This window comes from Mesoplodon mirus (assembly GCF_964341445.2).
Source record: "Mesoplodon mirus genome assembly, chromosome: 1".
Lineage (NCBI taxonomy): Eukaryota > Metazoa > Chordata > Mammalia > Artiodactyla > Ziphiidae > Mesoplodon > Mesoplodon mirus.
Window position 1 is genome coordinate 13,174,733 of NC_138976.1, and position 14,740 is coordinate 13,189,472.

A 14,740-nucleotide genomic window follows, 5' to 3' on the forward strand; every position below is an offset into this window, starting at 1 on the left:
CGCCCAGGGTGGGGTAGGCACAGTGACGTACAACGTGCAAATCTTGACTTCCACCACCAGCCCGATGTCCTATCTGGGTCCCCTGTTTAACTCCTCTGTCTCCACACTTCCAAATAATAACTTGCAACCCAAATAGGGCTTAGAGATCAATGAGATCCACATTCAGTATCCCATGAGTACCTACCACCTAAGCTAGTAAGGGCGATGTTTCACCCAAAGAAATCAACCACTAATGGTGGAATTTCAGGCACCAGAGGTGGTTTACAGGAGCTCCTAAAATCATACCAGTTCTCAACCTGGTAAACAGGGATAAACACTAGGCACTCAAACTAAAACAGTGCCTGGAAGATAGGCACTCAATAAATATGTGCCCCTGCAGGCAGGAGCTGTGCAGTTCACTGATGTCACAGTCAAAGGACAAGAAGGCCTCCCTGGAGCCTCAGAATGCCAGGAACCACAGCCTCCAACAATCACCCCTCATCATGTCCTATCTCATTATAATTTACCTGTCGGTTCCGTAGGATAGTATTATGTATGGCCAGAAAGGGCTTCCAAGCACATGTATTTGGTCTTTTGAAGTTTGGAGGAGTCTTTCGACATTATTTAGTTTCAACCCAATTGTTTTCAAACCTTAAAAGCACCTATAGGGCTTCCCTGGTGGCGCAGTGGTTGAGAGTCCGCCTGCCGATCCAGGGGACGCGGGTTCGTGCCCCGGTCCGGGAGGATCCCACATGCTGCAGAGCGGCTGGGCCCATGAGCCACGGCCGCTGAGCCTGTGCTCCACAACGGGAGAGGCCACAACAGTGAGAGGCCCGCGTACCACAAAAAAATAATAATAATAAAGCACCTATAACACCCAACAAGGGATGGCACCCAGGCCCTCAGAGCGCACGCAGAGCCTGCCTCTCCCAGCAAGGCGCAGACCGCTCTCACTAATCAATTATGCCGCTCTTTCCTGCTGAGCCAGGCTGTGGCTTCAGATCCTTCTCAGGGCCCAGGGTCTGCTTGGTTTTGTTCTAGGATATGATGTGCCTCCAATGTAAATTCCTTCTTTGGAGGAAAAAAAAAGTGTCTACAAAAATCCATTGAATTTACCAGCCATTCATGACATGTGCATCGTGTTTCTGGGCTTTCTGTTGTTTTTGCCTGTGCTTGCTCCCTCTTCTTCTGGGGCCAGTGCCCCAATCTTCCCTGGGGACCCACTTCCTCCACTCCCACTGCAGTGGAGAAACAGAGCTTAGAACTGGGTGGAGTGAGAGGAGAGAAACAGATATCACGGCCTAACTCATTCAGTTACAGTCCATTGTGCTTCCTTGGGTTCTGTAGATATGTGAGCCCATAACATCCCTCTAAATTTGGCCAGTTTGATGGGATCTTTGCCTCTTATTCCTGAAAGAGCCCTGGCTGACCACCCACACACACACTGAGCTGGGCACTGAGGGGTGATCCCAGGGTGACAAAGGGTCCCTGTCCTTCAGGAGTTTCCCAGTCTAACGTATGGTTACATAGACTCAAGGAACCAGTCACAGAACCAACTCCAACTAAGATGGTGATGGAACAAGAGAAACCACTCTCCCCTCAAAGGGCTCATCCCCTCCTCCGCTAGGCTGATGCTGAGCCTCCCAACCCCCCCACTACAGCCCCCAGGGGTCCTGGACCTGGAGTCAGGAGACTGGGAGTGCGGTGGGCACTTGGACAGATCACCCTGGGCCTCGACTTCCTCATCTGTAAAATGGGGAGGAAAATGCCATGTGAACCCCAGGCAGGGAGTTGCAGTGTCCAGGTCTCACGGAGGGAGGGAGGGAGGGTAGTGGTTATGACAAAGGACAGGCCACCTCTGGGGCTGGACCCTCCTTCTCCCTGGGTGAGGGAGGGGTGGGGGGTGGAGAGATTCCACTGAAGCCCCTGTACCATGCTGCCCCCCCACCCCCCACCCATATAAGCTCCAGGTGAGAAACCTGAGGAACCTTGTAGTCCAGGCTTTCCCTTCCACATCTAGAGCGCTCACTCATTTGAAATTAGGCCTTTTCTGGGCATTTGCTGGGGGCCGTTTCTGGGAGGAAATGCCCACACTTGCCTTTTTATCCACTGAGCAGATAAACCTCCCAGTCCCACGCTGAGATCCTCCCTTCATGCCCTTCTCAGCACCCCCACTAAGCAGGCACCCTGACCTGCCCTCCCCTCCCAGGGGACAGCAGTGCCCCAGGCAGCAGGGTCCAGAGCCAGCGCCTCAGGCTACCCAGAGGAAAGGGCAGGCCGATTCACAGCAGCTGATCTCCTTCAAGGCTCTCCTAGGAGTCGCCACTTTCTCCCTGGCCCTCCGGAAGGCCAGATGACAACAGCCAGGGTCAGGGTCAGGCTGGGGCCAATGGCCAGGACTAAACGCCCAAGGTGAGGGGTGACCAAACCCATCAGATCTGACACTTGCCTTTCAGCTCTTCTTTTTCCTACAGTAAACCTGCCCCAGTTCCACAGTCAAGTGAGCTCCCGTGCAACCCGTGCACTGTCAGGATGAGAGGGGACCAATGCAAAGGTAAGAACTGTATCATCTATCACACCACCCTCGCCACCAGCAGCAGCGCCGCTGGCCGCCCACACACCCTTGAAAACGCCTTTGTGGGCATCCCCCTGCCTCTGCACCGGCACCCTCTCCTAAAACAATATTCAGCAGCTCTGAATCACCAAAAGCAATTACTCCAAGAAGGAATTTAGGCAGACAGGCCCTAGAATAAAGACAGCAGATCATTCCCACTGTCAGGTAACTGCTCCCCTGAGAATTTCCCATAATAAAAGAGGAATCAGAAAGAGAGCATTTTTTCCCCAGAAAGGAAGGGGAGACTGCGTTGATAAACAGAAGGCTCTTCTCTTCTCTGCTGCCTCTTCTCCCCTCCCTCAGCTGTGCCCCCGCGGGACCAGAGCATAGTGGAGTCACGGAATCCACGGGGATCGCTGGGGGAGGCAGGTGGGGCCGAGTTCCGGGGTCCCAGGCGCTGGGGACAGTGCTGGCTTCCCAGAGGACATTTGACTCCCGTGTCCTTCCTCGGGCAGGGATGCGGACTGCGCCAGGGCTCCTGTTACACGCAGGCTCAGGGATGCACGATTTGGCAGTTAACCTCTCTCTGTTTCATGTGTCCATCTCATTCCCTCAACAAGGCCAAATGCCCTTTGAGAGCAGGTCACAGCCAGCCCTTCCTTGCCACCTGGCCCTGAACACCCACATAAAGGACCCGCCACGTGATCCAGGAGGTGATGGAGACGCACACAAGTTTACCTGGGGCCAGTTACTTGGTTTCCTTGACTGTCAAATGGGGAGATACCATCAAACTACTATATAGATGTCTACAACGCCACGTCCCCCAAGAAGGTCACAAAGCTTTGTCAATAGTTATTCCAGGAAGAAAGTGTCCTAAGGTCAGAGGTTTGGAGAGTTCTGGGGCAAACAAAGTTCGACAGATTTCTGTACTGCAGAACTTCTCAGAGCCTTTACAGTTGCCACTGTGGGTTGGTACTGTACAAATGGGCATCAAGTATGCAGCCTTTTCCAAAACTCCTTTTTTACAAAGTATCTTCCAGACTGTCATTCCATGGGACATACCTGGGTCAACAATAGTTGCAGACAAAAGGCATAACAAGGATGTAATAAGGCATTTAAGGGGGACTGGCTGGGGGGGGGTGGCTCCAGGAACATTTCACGGAGGGCACAGTGCTTGAGATAAGTTCTAAAGGAACAAGGAAGGGCAAAGACAGGGACATTCCAAATAGAGGGGACTGGCCAGCAGGAGCCCAGAGGTGGGAGAAGCCTGGGCGTGCTGGTTCTGGTTGTTATCTTGACAGAATGAGGTAAAACAAATGGGGAGGGTCTTGGGGTAAAGAACACAGTAAGGCTTTTTTTAAGATCCTTAAATAAAAACAATGGCTTACTTGTATGAGTACTTACTCTGGGCTGGCATTACGTGTAGAACAATTCTGACAATTCCTATAAAGCAGGATCTATTATACGCCCCTCACTTCAGAGCCAAGGACAAGTTAAATGACTATGCCAATGTATGCAGTTACTGAGCGGCAGGGCAAGGACTGGAAGCCCCCAGGACATCAAGTTCAGAACCCATGCCCTTGGGAATTCCCTGGCGGTCCAGGGGTTAAGACTCGGCGCTTTCCCTGCTGGGGCCCAGGTTCAATCCCTGGAGAGGGGACTAAGATGCTGCAAGCCACGAGGTGCGGCCAAAAGAAGAAAAAGAACCCATGCCCTTAACCACTGCACTTCCCCGCCCCAGAGCCACGAGGGGCAGGGCAGAACGCAACACCACCCACACCAGCAAGGTGTGAAGAGTCAGTGATTCCTTGCCATGTGACACCTTCTCCCTCTGCCTTGGTTTGGATTTATACTCCATCGGCCAGGCCTCCTCAAATACGTACACAGGTCGTGAGTTCTGAATATTTAAAAAGAAGTCTTATCAACCATCCTTCCCGGAACCGGTAAGAAGGTGCCAAAACAGCATGCTGGCACCCAAAGAAACAGCGGCCAAACCATCAACATCCTCAACAAGACGTATGTTTCCCAAGCACGTGGCTGCAGCTTGATTTACGGGGCCCATTAAGCTATTCTAAGAGGGAGCAGACCTCTCAAGGCGGGAAGGCGTGTCCTCCTCCTCATCAAATATTTCAATAATCATCTCAATCACAGAAAAGAAGGCACCGGCCATTTCCTGCGCTGGCAAAGGAAAGGAAGTGAAATTGTTTGCCTTCATTCAATTAGGTAATTAACTAGACAATGCAAAGAGAAATTCCAGCAAGGATATAAATACTTAAAATCCCTGCACTAGTTAGTGAGGAGGATGTCAACAACAGGATCTCGGTGGAGGGGAGGCCAGGGCAAAGAGGTGTGTCCCGAGCTAAAAACAACAGCAGGCAGGCAGCAGTTTTTAATGACAGGCACTTAACCTGAGCCAGCTCTGTGACAAGCACTTTACCTGCATTACCTCACCGACGCCTCCAAACAACTCGGTGACGTCAGGGTCACTATTATCCTCGTATGACACATGGGAAAACTGAGGCACAGGCAGTGAAATGACGTGCCTGAGGGCACACAATGGAAGTGACAAACTGAGCTCCGATTTCAAACCCAAATCTTCATCCATACCCTTCCTCTCCCTTTTTAAAGGTGTGCCCAAGATAAAGGGGTTCCAGGGATGTACAGGTCTAAAGAGGGAAACTGAGGCAGGATTGGACATCGTCCCCCCTCCCCAAGTGTCCTGACTGCCAGGCTTGGGGCCTCCCAGCTGACCGGGCTGCAGGGCTGCCACAGAGACCCAGGCAAGCTTGGGAGAAGTGATCTTGCAATCCCGTCTGCAGAAACCAGGGCAGCCACCTCCAGTGCCACTTCCTCCAGGAAGCCCACCTGATATGTCACCCTCCCCACACCAACCTGTGGCCTCTCCAAGACTGGGCATGCTTTCTCCCTAGGAGTGGACCCCAGAGGTTCTCAGGAGGGAGGGGGGAGCCGAACCTCACATTGGTTTGAATCTCTCCACCTACCCCCTTCACCCAGCAGGGCTGCTTCAACATACACTCACCTCAGCAACTTAACCGGCAAAACCAAGCTCTAGTGTAATGTGAATGCTGTGCAAGAGATAAACTTACAGCATCTTAAAGAAATCTCTTCCTCTATCATACCCTTTCTCTATTTATCCCTGAAGCTCACTGAAAAACCCACATTCAAAAACCTTTTTGTTTGGTGGATTTGAGTCACCCTGTATCTTTACAAGAAAAAATAAATAAGTAATTCATATAGTCTCTTTATATCAGACTTTTCCATACCCAAAACTGCCTTCCCAGAGGCAGTAAGTTCTGGAAAGGGCATTGGCCAGAGTATCCCAAGACCAATGTCAAGTTGACTGAGAAGGCCCTCAGTAATAATAATGCAAATTGTGATAAGTAAGAACAAAATCACTAGCATTTGTTAAGTGTTTACAAGGCACAGACATTGTACTGTGTTCTCTGGCTCCATGTCTAGTTTTAGCCTAACAACAACCCTAGGAGATAAGGATTATTATTATTCCCAATTTACAGATGAGAATACTGAGGATCAGAGAAGTGAGGTGACTTTGTCCAAGGCCACAGAGCTGGTAGGTGGAGCAGCCAGGACTCCAATCCAGGTCTGTTTAATGGACCCCAGACTAGCCCCTACCCTTAGTCTCTCCAAAATACCAGGCCCCTCTGGGGTGGGAACAAGCTACTTGGCTCTTTCCCCACCTCCCACCCCAAGCCCAGGATTCAGCAGCCAACAACAGACCCCTGTTCCAAATCTGAATCAACACAGTATTGGTCACTCCACTCAAAGGGAAATGACCCCAGCAACCATCCTGCCTTAAAGGCACCTTCCGGGGGAGGATAGGAATGGAATTAACATAAAAAAAGCCAACAGTTACAGGGGGTGGAAAGAGACAGGCCCAGGAATGGCTTAATGTGCCCTTTCCTCCTGGAGCTTGGATACAGCCGTACCTGCTCTCCTCTGTTCCCCATCTCTGACTGCTCGTGGCCAGTGCTGGACGGGGAATATGGGGGATGATGTCAATCTAGGATTCCTCATTCACCCCTTTCCCGCTCCTTACCTGCTTAATCACACCTAATTTCTTGGTATTTATGCTTTCACAATCCCACAGGAATTAGCCCAGCAGCCGGAGAGCAGAGAAGCACAGTGACTGACACCTCGAGCTGTGGAGTGGGGAAGATTTTCATTCAAACTCTACCTCTGCCCTGTCCAAGCTGGGTGACCTCCTCTCTGGGCCTCAGCTTCCTCATCTGCAAAATGGAGATGATAACAGGACCTCACGGGTCTGTTGTGAGAATCAAAGGGGCTGATCCTTGGAAAGTCTCGAGCCCAGATCCTGGCTCATGGGAAGTACTCAGAAAGTGTGAGCTGCCAGGAAGGATTTTTACAGCCCAGGGAGGTCCTGCCTCTTGCACAGAGCCAGGATGAGACAGAACAAACACTAACACCAGGTTCAAGCTCTCTCGACACAGAGCCACTCTCCTGGAATCTGCGAGATGGCACAGTCCAGGAGCTTGTCATGGCCCAGCAGCTTCCAGGTCCGCAGTTCACAGGCCAAGTTCAAAGTCCCAACCCACAGGTTTGTTTTTCTTACACACACATACAAAATCGACAGGTGGCTCAGAGTGAAAGTTCCCGAAGCTTGGCATCCTCCCCCACCCCGAGGTGAGTAGCGATCTCATCCCCGTGACTAAGCCAACGCCAAGAGCCCTCGCTGGGAACCCACAGGCTTGGCGCCGCTGGCTCTCAGCCCCAGGAGGAGCCGAGGCTGCACAACCAGGATTCACACCGAGCTGGGAATCCCTGCGCTTGGAGCTCAGAAGCAGAGTGGCTCTGAAAAGCACAATAGTGTTGCAGCCAAAGCCCAAGACGGGGCTGGAGATCGGGTTTGAGTCCCAGCAAACCCAGGCCTCTGTCTGCCCAACTCTAAAATGGGCGGATGACAGAGTTTCAATGGTCCGAGAGATCTGGTTTACCTCCCAGGTAAACCCCCACCTGGGTCTCCCCCTATCTGGGGAAAGAGCAAAGAGCTAATAAAGGTATGGGTTAGAGGCCAAAGGGCACTACAATGTGTGGAAGGAGAGCCTGGTGGTCTGGGAGCTTGCCAGGGGCAAGGAGGCAGGAGCGCAGCCTGTAAAAGTTTCAATGAATCAGGCCAGGAGAGAAGAGCCTTCCCTCAACTTCAGCCACCGCCTCCTCCCTCTCCTTTAATTCCTCCAACCACGGCAAGGACAGATAGACAGACAACCAGGAGAACCTAGATTGGAAACAGGAAGAAGCAGAGAAACCCAGATAGAGACTTTGCTCCAGAACCCAGAGGCAGGAGAAAATGAGACTCTCCCTCCTCTACAGTACCAGGTTCCAGGAGGAGATGTGGGGAGGGACAGGGTGTCTTCTGAGGATTTAAATAAAAATCTGCTCTACCGGGACTTCCTTGGCAGTCCAGTGGTTAAGACTCCACGCTTCCATTGCAGGGGGTACGGATTCCATCCCTGGTCTAGGGAACTAAGATCCCAGATACCGCGTGGCACAACCAGAAAAAAAAAAAAAAAAAAATCCTGCGCCCACCCCCCCCCCGGCAAAAAAAATCTGCTCTACCAAACACCATAAAAAGACACCCATAGCAAAGCCGGGGGAGCACACCATCACACTGCACTTTTGATAAAGCAGTAACTGCTGTGCTCTGGAATCCTCAATGGATCCCCGTGGCCTACAGTATCATGTTCACACGCCTTACTATGACATTCAAGGGGTCCGACTTGGGGTCTCCATGGTACTTTTGTGCTTCACTCTCATCACTACCCCCACCTCCCCACACACTCCCGCTCCAGCACTTACAGCCTCCCACTGCCCCCCAACCCCTGGGGCCTTGATCCAGCCTGCGTCTTCCTTGCTGCTTCGCTTAGTAATCTACCCCTATTGTTTCAATCAACCCCCTTCCCTCCTGTAGCCTGTGGACTTTAGACTTTAACTGGGCTCCTCGCAGGGGGCCAGGGAACAGACCTACGTTCTGCCACCAAATGCCGGGCACAGCCTCAAGCAGAAATTGGGCGCCCGCCTCCACATGCTTCTTTATAAAGTGGGCAGCCCGACCTCCACCCACATCAGTGGCTGCCAAGCCACTCGAGTGAGATAATGGAGCCGAAGGGCCCTGAGCAGCCTCAAGTCTGACACGGACCCGAGGGATTAGGATGCCTATTTTTAACTCCCCACATCCTGGCCGAAAAGCAAAATCCCTCACACACACTGCAGACCCCTATCAGGGAGCCAGCGGAGCCTTTTGGGAATTCTCTCCTCGAGGAAGCAGCCTCAGCTTTGATGGATGGGAAAGGCTCTGAGATCCCAGCTCCATCCAGAGCCGGCTTCCATTATGTCTGACTGGGTCCTCACGGCTCCCGTCAGACAGCCATTTCCTGGTGGACTCATTTGTCACATATTCTCCAGCCAGTGACAGGCAGACAGGGTCACCAAAGATGCTGAGAAGGACCATTCACTCATTTACTTATTCATTTACCCCCATGCTCCCTCCCCTCCCGCTCTGAGGAGGTGCGACCTAGGGTGGCCCAGAGGAGTCAACCCTGAGGCACCTGTGCTAAGATGCTCAGCCCAGGGGCAGAGGCAGGGGTGGAGACAGGTAAACTGAGAAAACAAAAGTGAGCAGGACATTCAGGAACAAGGGCCGCATGGGAGGTGACAGGACTTCAAGGGCCCCTGCCAGCCTCTAATCGGGCAAGGGACTTGGGCAGCATGTGAACCTAAAGCCAGACCATCATCAATCTCACTTCTCTCCCTCCAGCACCCTCAGCATCCCTTGAACCTTACTCCAAGATGGGTCTTCAATAGCCACCGTGATCTACAAGGAGATGGGAGCTCCCTCCTTGGGGATAGAGAGCTCCTCCCTGGTCACCTGGCCCAGCTGTGTGGGCGTTGACTAAAGCCTGTTCTCCTTGGTCCCACCTCGCCCACCTGCTACTGCCTGAGTTCACTCTCAGCAAATGATACTAGCGGGGAAAATGAGCCCAACACAAGAACCTCATTCTGAATGGGGAAGCGTCATGATGGAGAGCCTCCTCCGGGTTCAACAACCCTCGCTGAACGCAGGGACAGAGTTCCCCTGGAGATTCTGACTGCAAAGAACTGTGCATCTCTAGAAAAGTCAAGGGAATCCCCTGGGTGCCTCTGGGGCCATGTCTCTGGGCCCCCAACACAATCCGCATAACCTTGCAGACCCTTTGTAAATACTTTACAAACTCTCTTCTGAATTCTAGAGGATCAGATGAATCTTGGCTACACTGCTTTGAGACCTGAAGTTCAGCCTGCAAGCAGGGGAGCTGACAAGGTACCCTTTTCAGACCTGGTTCCAGGCCTCTCCGTCTTTGATGCCACAAAGCCAGAATAGACTTTCTTAAATAGCAAGAACGAGCCAAAGGAGGCAGAAAGTCTTTCCAAAAACCAAAGGCATCCCTCCGTGCATCCCTTGGCTGGAGCTGGCTTAACCCAGAGCCCAGACAGACAGGACCCGCACCTGTTTGCGTGGGGAAGCGGGGTGCAGGCAAAAAGCTCTGAGCCAGGAGCATAAAAACCAAGCCTGATTACAAGCCAGTCCAACTCTACAAGGCTTTATGAGCATTTACTAGACCAAGGAAGGCCCTCGCCAGGCCCCACCCACTCCGTGGGCACCGAGATGAGAGATAAAGCCAGGCCGCCTTGCCCTCAAGAAGTTCAGAATCCATCTCGGGAGATGGACAAGCTGATGATAAAGTGTGAAGCAAGGGAGTTGATAAGAGCTACAAACCAGAACCGCACAGGGGGATGTCTCCCCCTTAGTGATGAGACCGAGCAAAAGTGACATTTGTGCCAGTCCCGGAGGGGCAGTTAGAATTTGGGCAATGAAGCAGTGGTTGAGAGAGAAGAAGATACAGGAGTCACAGGTGGAGCTTGAAGAACAGAGAGAGGAGAGGCAGGGAGGGTAGTGGGAGAAGGCCTGGCCCTGATGGCCAGGCCAGAGAGCATGGGTTTGATCCCGTGGGAGGGTGACAGGGAGCCACCCCCAGGGAGGGAAAAAGAGGCTTGATGGACGGGGAGCTGAGGGCAGGCGGCTGGCAGAGGCTGCGGTTGACAAGGGCCTGCTTTAGGAAGCCAGGCTGCTGGGAGCCCGCCCTGGGCATGGAGAACAGGCCACTGGAAGCCCTCAGTCCTGACACAGACTCCAGTTGGGAGGGGCTGGACTCAAGGAAGGCTGGGGACGCCCCATGGAGAGACATGCAGTGGCTCAGGAGGTAGATTAGAGGCTATGACATTCTCTTGGTCTCTCGGCCAGGGTTGTCCTGGGCTGAGACCGGGGCTCTGCTGGGGCCCCAGCTCCCCCTCAGCTCCCATCCACACTCCCAGTCATTCCCACCATCACCCCCCTGCAGTGTTCAGTGTAATCCACCTCACCCTGCCCCGGGCACCTTCCTGCTGACCCCCCGCACCCCAGCTCCCCAAGGACCCTGGACACTGAGCCCACAAATCCCTTCCGACTGGTTTCACAACCAGCCCCAGTGCAGCACTCTGCCCTCCAACCCTACCCAACAACTCACCCATGCCCCGAGTCCATCGTGGAACCCCACGCCCTGCCCCCGGAAATGCAAAAAAACAAAAAATATAACCTGTGTATGTCAAGGTTGGAAGGAATCTCAGAGATCTAACCAAACACCCCCCACCCTTTCTAGACAAGGAAACTAAAGTTTTAAGGGATGACCAGCCCTGCCCAGGATCACACAGCCCAGTGGTGGCCCAGTCAGAACCCAGGTCTTCCAGCATCCGGGCGAGGACTCTGGCACTAAAGCCATGACCAGGTGGGGCAGAAAACAATGAGGTGTGGAAGGCAGCACAAAAAAGACCTGTGCTTATTGTCAAGGGGCCTGGGTTCAAGTTCCGACTTTACCATCTCCCCCATGCACCCAGACGGTAGAGCTTTGGACGTGTCACTGCAGCTTCCTGGACTCCAATGACCTCTTCCATAGAATGGGTGTTTACTAATTCGGTGTTTTCAGGAGATCAAACAGGATAAAGGTGAAACAAGTGCTCTGTGTACAGCAGGGCTAGGAGGTCAGGACTGGGACCCAGCCGAGGTCTGTGCAGGCGATTCCCTTACCCCACACCCTTCCTGGCACCAGCCCTACCCAGCCAGCCGCAGGTCAGCTGTTTCTCTAGAGCTGCCCACGGACCAGCAGAGCAGCCCTCCGGGGAAAGGATGCATTTCCACTGGATTTAAAACACCAATGCACACACGGCAGACCTACCCCACTCCCCTCCCCCAGAAGCTGGAGCACAGCACTTCCTGTCTGGGAGATCAGAGGCCATCATGGGGCCATGGAGGAGGAAGGGGTGTGTGTGGAGGGGAGTCCTGCCCACCTGTCCGGGGTCCCCATCACCCGTGCTGAGAAATCTGAGCACCAGAGCTTCATCCAAGGTGCACCAGTGCTTCTAGAAAGCAGAGGCCAGATGTCTGGGGAGATGGGGGGGAGGGGTGACGTGTAGGGCCTCCTAGGAGCCACAGGTTTGTGGCCATGCACATCCACTGTGGCAGGAGAGGCCTCACCAGGGCACTCTGTCCTCCTAGGGCCTGCCCCATAATGCGTGATATCCACCCAGGAGACTTCCACAGCCCATCACAGACAGCAGTCACCCCGTACACTGGGGGTATAACATCTTGTCCCAGGAAGGGAAAGTAACCAGCTCAAAAGAGTGAAGCCAAGGGCTTCCCTGGTGGCGCAGTGGTTAAGAATCCGCCTGCTAATGCAAGGGACACGGGTTCGAGCCCTGGTCCGGGAAGATCCCACCTGCCGCGAGCAACTAAGCCCATGTGCCACAACTACTGAGCCTGTGTTCTAGAGTCCGCGAGCCACAGCTACTGAGCCCGTGTGCTACAAGTACCGAAGCCCGCGCGCTCTAGGGCCTGTGCTCTGCAACAAGAGAAGCCACTGCACTGAGAAGCCCACGCACCACAAAGAAGTGTAGCTCCCACTCGCCGCAACTAGAGAAAGTCCGCGCGCAGCAGCAAACACCCAAAGCAGCCAATAAATAAACAAACAAATAAGTAAATTTAAAAAAAAAAAGAGTGAAGCCAAGACTTGAATTCAGATCTTCTGGAACCCACATGCCACATTCTTTCCCTAAGCATACCTTGGGGCTGTGGTTCTCAAACTATGCTGTGCATGAGAATGGTCTGGGGAGTTTTAAAAAGTGCAGATTCCTAGGTCTGGAGTACAGGTGAAAGACCTGCATTTTAATAGGGGCCCCAGGTGATTGTGAGAAAAGCACTGCCAGCAAACACCACAGACTGAGACATACACACACACACACACAGTGTGTGTGGGCACAGTGGATACGCATACCAGCACAGGACAGAAGTAACGATAAAGGCAGATGCTAGCTTTGGGATGCAGCCTAGCTCCTTATGTGTTGTATGACCTTGGGTAGGTCTCTTAACCTCTCTAAACCTGTTTCTTCATACGTAAAATGAGGATAAGAAAAGATTCCACCTCATGGGGCTGTCTGAAGGCTGCACAGAAATAGTATGTGTAAAAGCTCTCAGTACAGGACCTGGCATATAATAAACACTCAATAAATGGTGCTGTGATCATTGCCAGCCTCAGTTCAGTGTGCTGAACGCCTCAGGGAAGGAACAGAATGCCAGGCATCAGGGGACCACAGTGAATAATTGAGCCAATAAGAGATGCCTGAAGGGTTGTACTAGAACCAGTGGGTAGAAGTAACAGGGACACAGATTTCTACTCCAAACAGGAAGAATTTTTTAACAGACTGGAGTTGCCCAAATGAAACCAGCTGCCTAGTGGGCTGCCACTCAAGGATCCCAGCAAAAAAGATTAGATGCTCTCCAGGTGGAGATGCAGCTTCGGGGAAGGAAGAACAAGGATGGAGTAGCTAGATGATCTTGAAGGTGACTTTGGCCAGGTTCTACAGGTCAGCCCCGCTCCCTATCATGCTGGTTAATTAGTGCACTTGCACTTCCCTGATATTTGCAGCCGTAACCTCCAGGCATCCAAATGGGATGGGAAGAGATCAGTGGTAGACAGAAGGCCTTATATCTTCCAAATAATTCATGACAAGGAGGGGGATGGATGGGGCTGTCTTAAATCTGAGGTTTACAAACCCAGTGAAATCATATGCCTTGGAGAGTATATGTATCTGTCTACTTTTCTCAAAAAGGCTGGTTAAGAGGGGCTGGTCCACACCAACTTGTGAGAGGAGAGGAAACTGAGTCACAAAGGGTCTGGGTCGCTCAGGCAGCAAGAAGGCCCAGGCTCCAGGATGCAGACTGGCAGCCCAAGGCTGTTGTCCTATGAGCCAGATGCCTTCCATGCCTAACCTCAGAAAAGCCTCACCACAACCCCCTGGGGTGGGAACTTTGAGCTAAGAGAGGTTAGGAAACCTGCCCAAGGACACACAGCTAATGAACAGCAGGGCTGGGGTTTTCCGGACTCCAACGCCTGTGTTTGGTATGTTTTTAATTCTCAGGTGTACTGTCTTAGGTCAAGAAAACAGAAAGGCATTTGGCTTTGACGTTGAGGGGAAATAAAGATGATCATTAAAAAGGATGATCCTCATAGGTGACAAGCTACCTGCCTATCCACCCTCAATCAAAATTAATTTCCACCCTAAGTAGCAAAAGAGGGCAGGAGAGGAGAGGCGCAGTTTCCGTATGACTCAAGCCAGACAGCTTAAAAGAATAGACCGTTCAGAAACAAGAAAAGCCCACGGTGTTCCTACCAGGCTGGGGATTGGAGCCTAGATGGCTTTGGTCCCTGTTCCCACTCTGCTTTCTCAAGATGTTTTCTGGAGGGTAGGGTTCCAGGCAGCCCAGGAGACAGAAAAGAGATCTCGCTTCAATAACCCCGCCCCCCTAAAAACTGAGGAGTGGCTACTGGTTGAACAAAACAACACCCAAAACTTGGGTGCCCCGGGGTGCCTGGCTCTGGGCAGAGAGGAGTGGCTGCCCAAACATCAACCCCCAGGAGTAGATGAGGAAGGTCCGAGGTTTGGGGAGACAACTTGGAATTGTTAGGGTTGGGAGACTGCAGAAAGCCCCCAGCCAATCCCCGCCGGCTGCGAGACCCAGCTGGAGCTGCCTTCCTTGTAACACCGCGCGGTTCTCTCCCAAGGACCCAGCTGTCTAGAGAG

The 14,740-nt window shown here is 52.6% G+C and overlaps 1 protein-coding gene across 6 annotated transcripts in view; it reads right to left on the minus strand.

Moving 5' to 3' along the window:
* Window positions 1-14,740, minus strand: part of DAB2IP (DAB2 interacting protein) — a 196,951-nt gene that overhangs the window by 155,999 nt on the left and 26,212 nt on the right. The gene's annotated exons all lie outside the window — the stretch shown is intronic.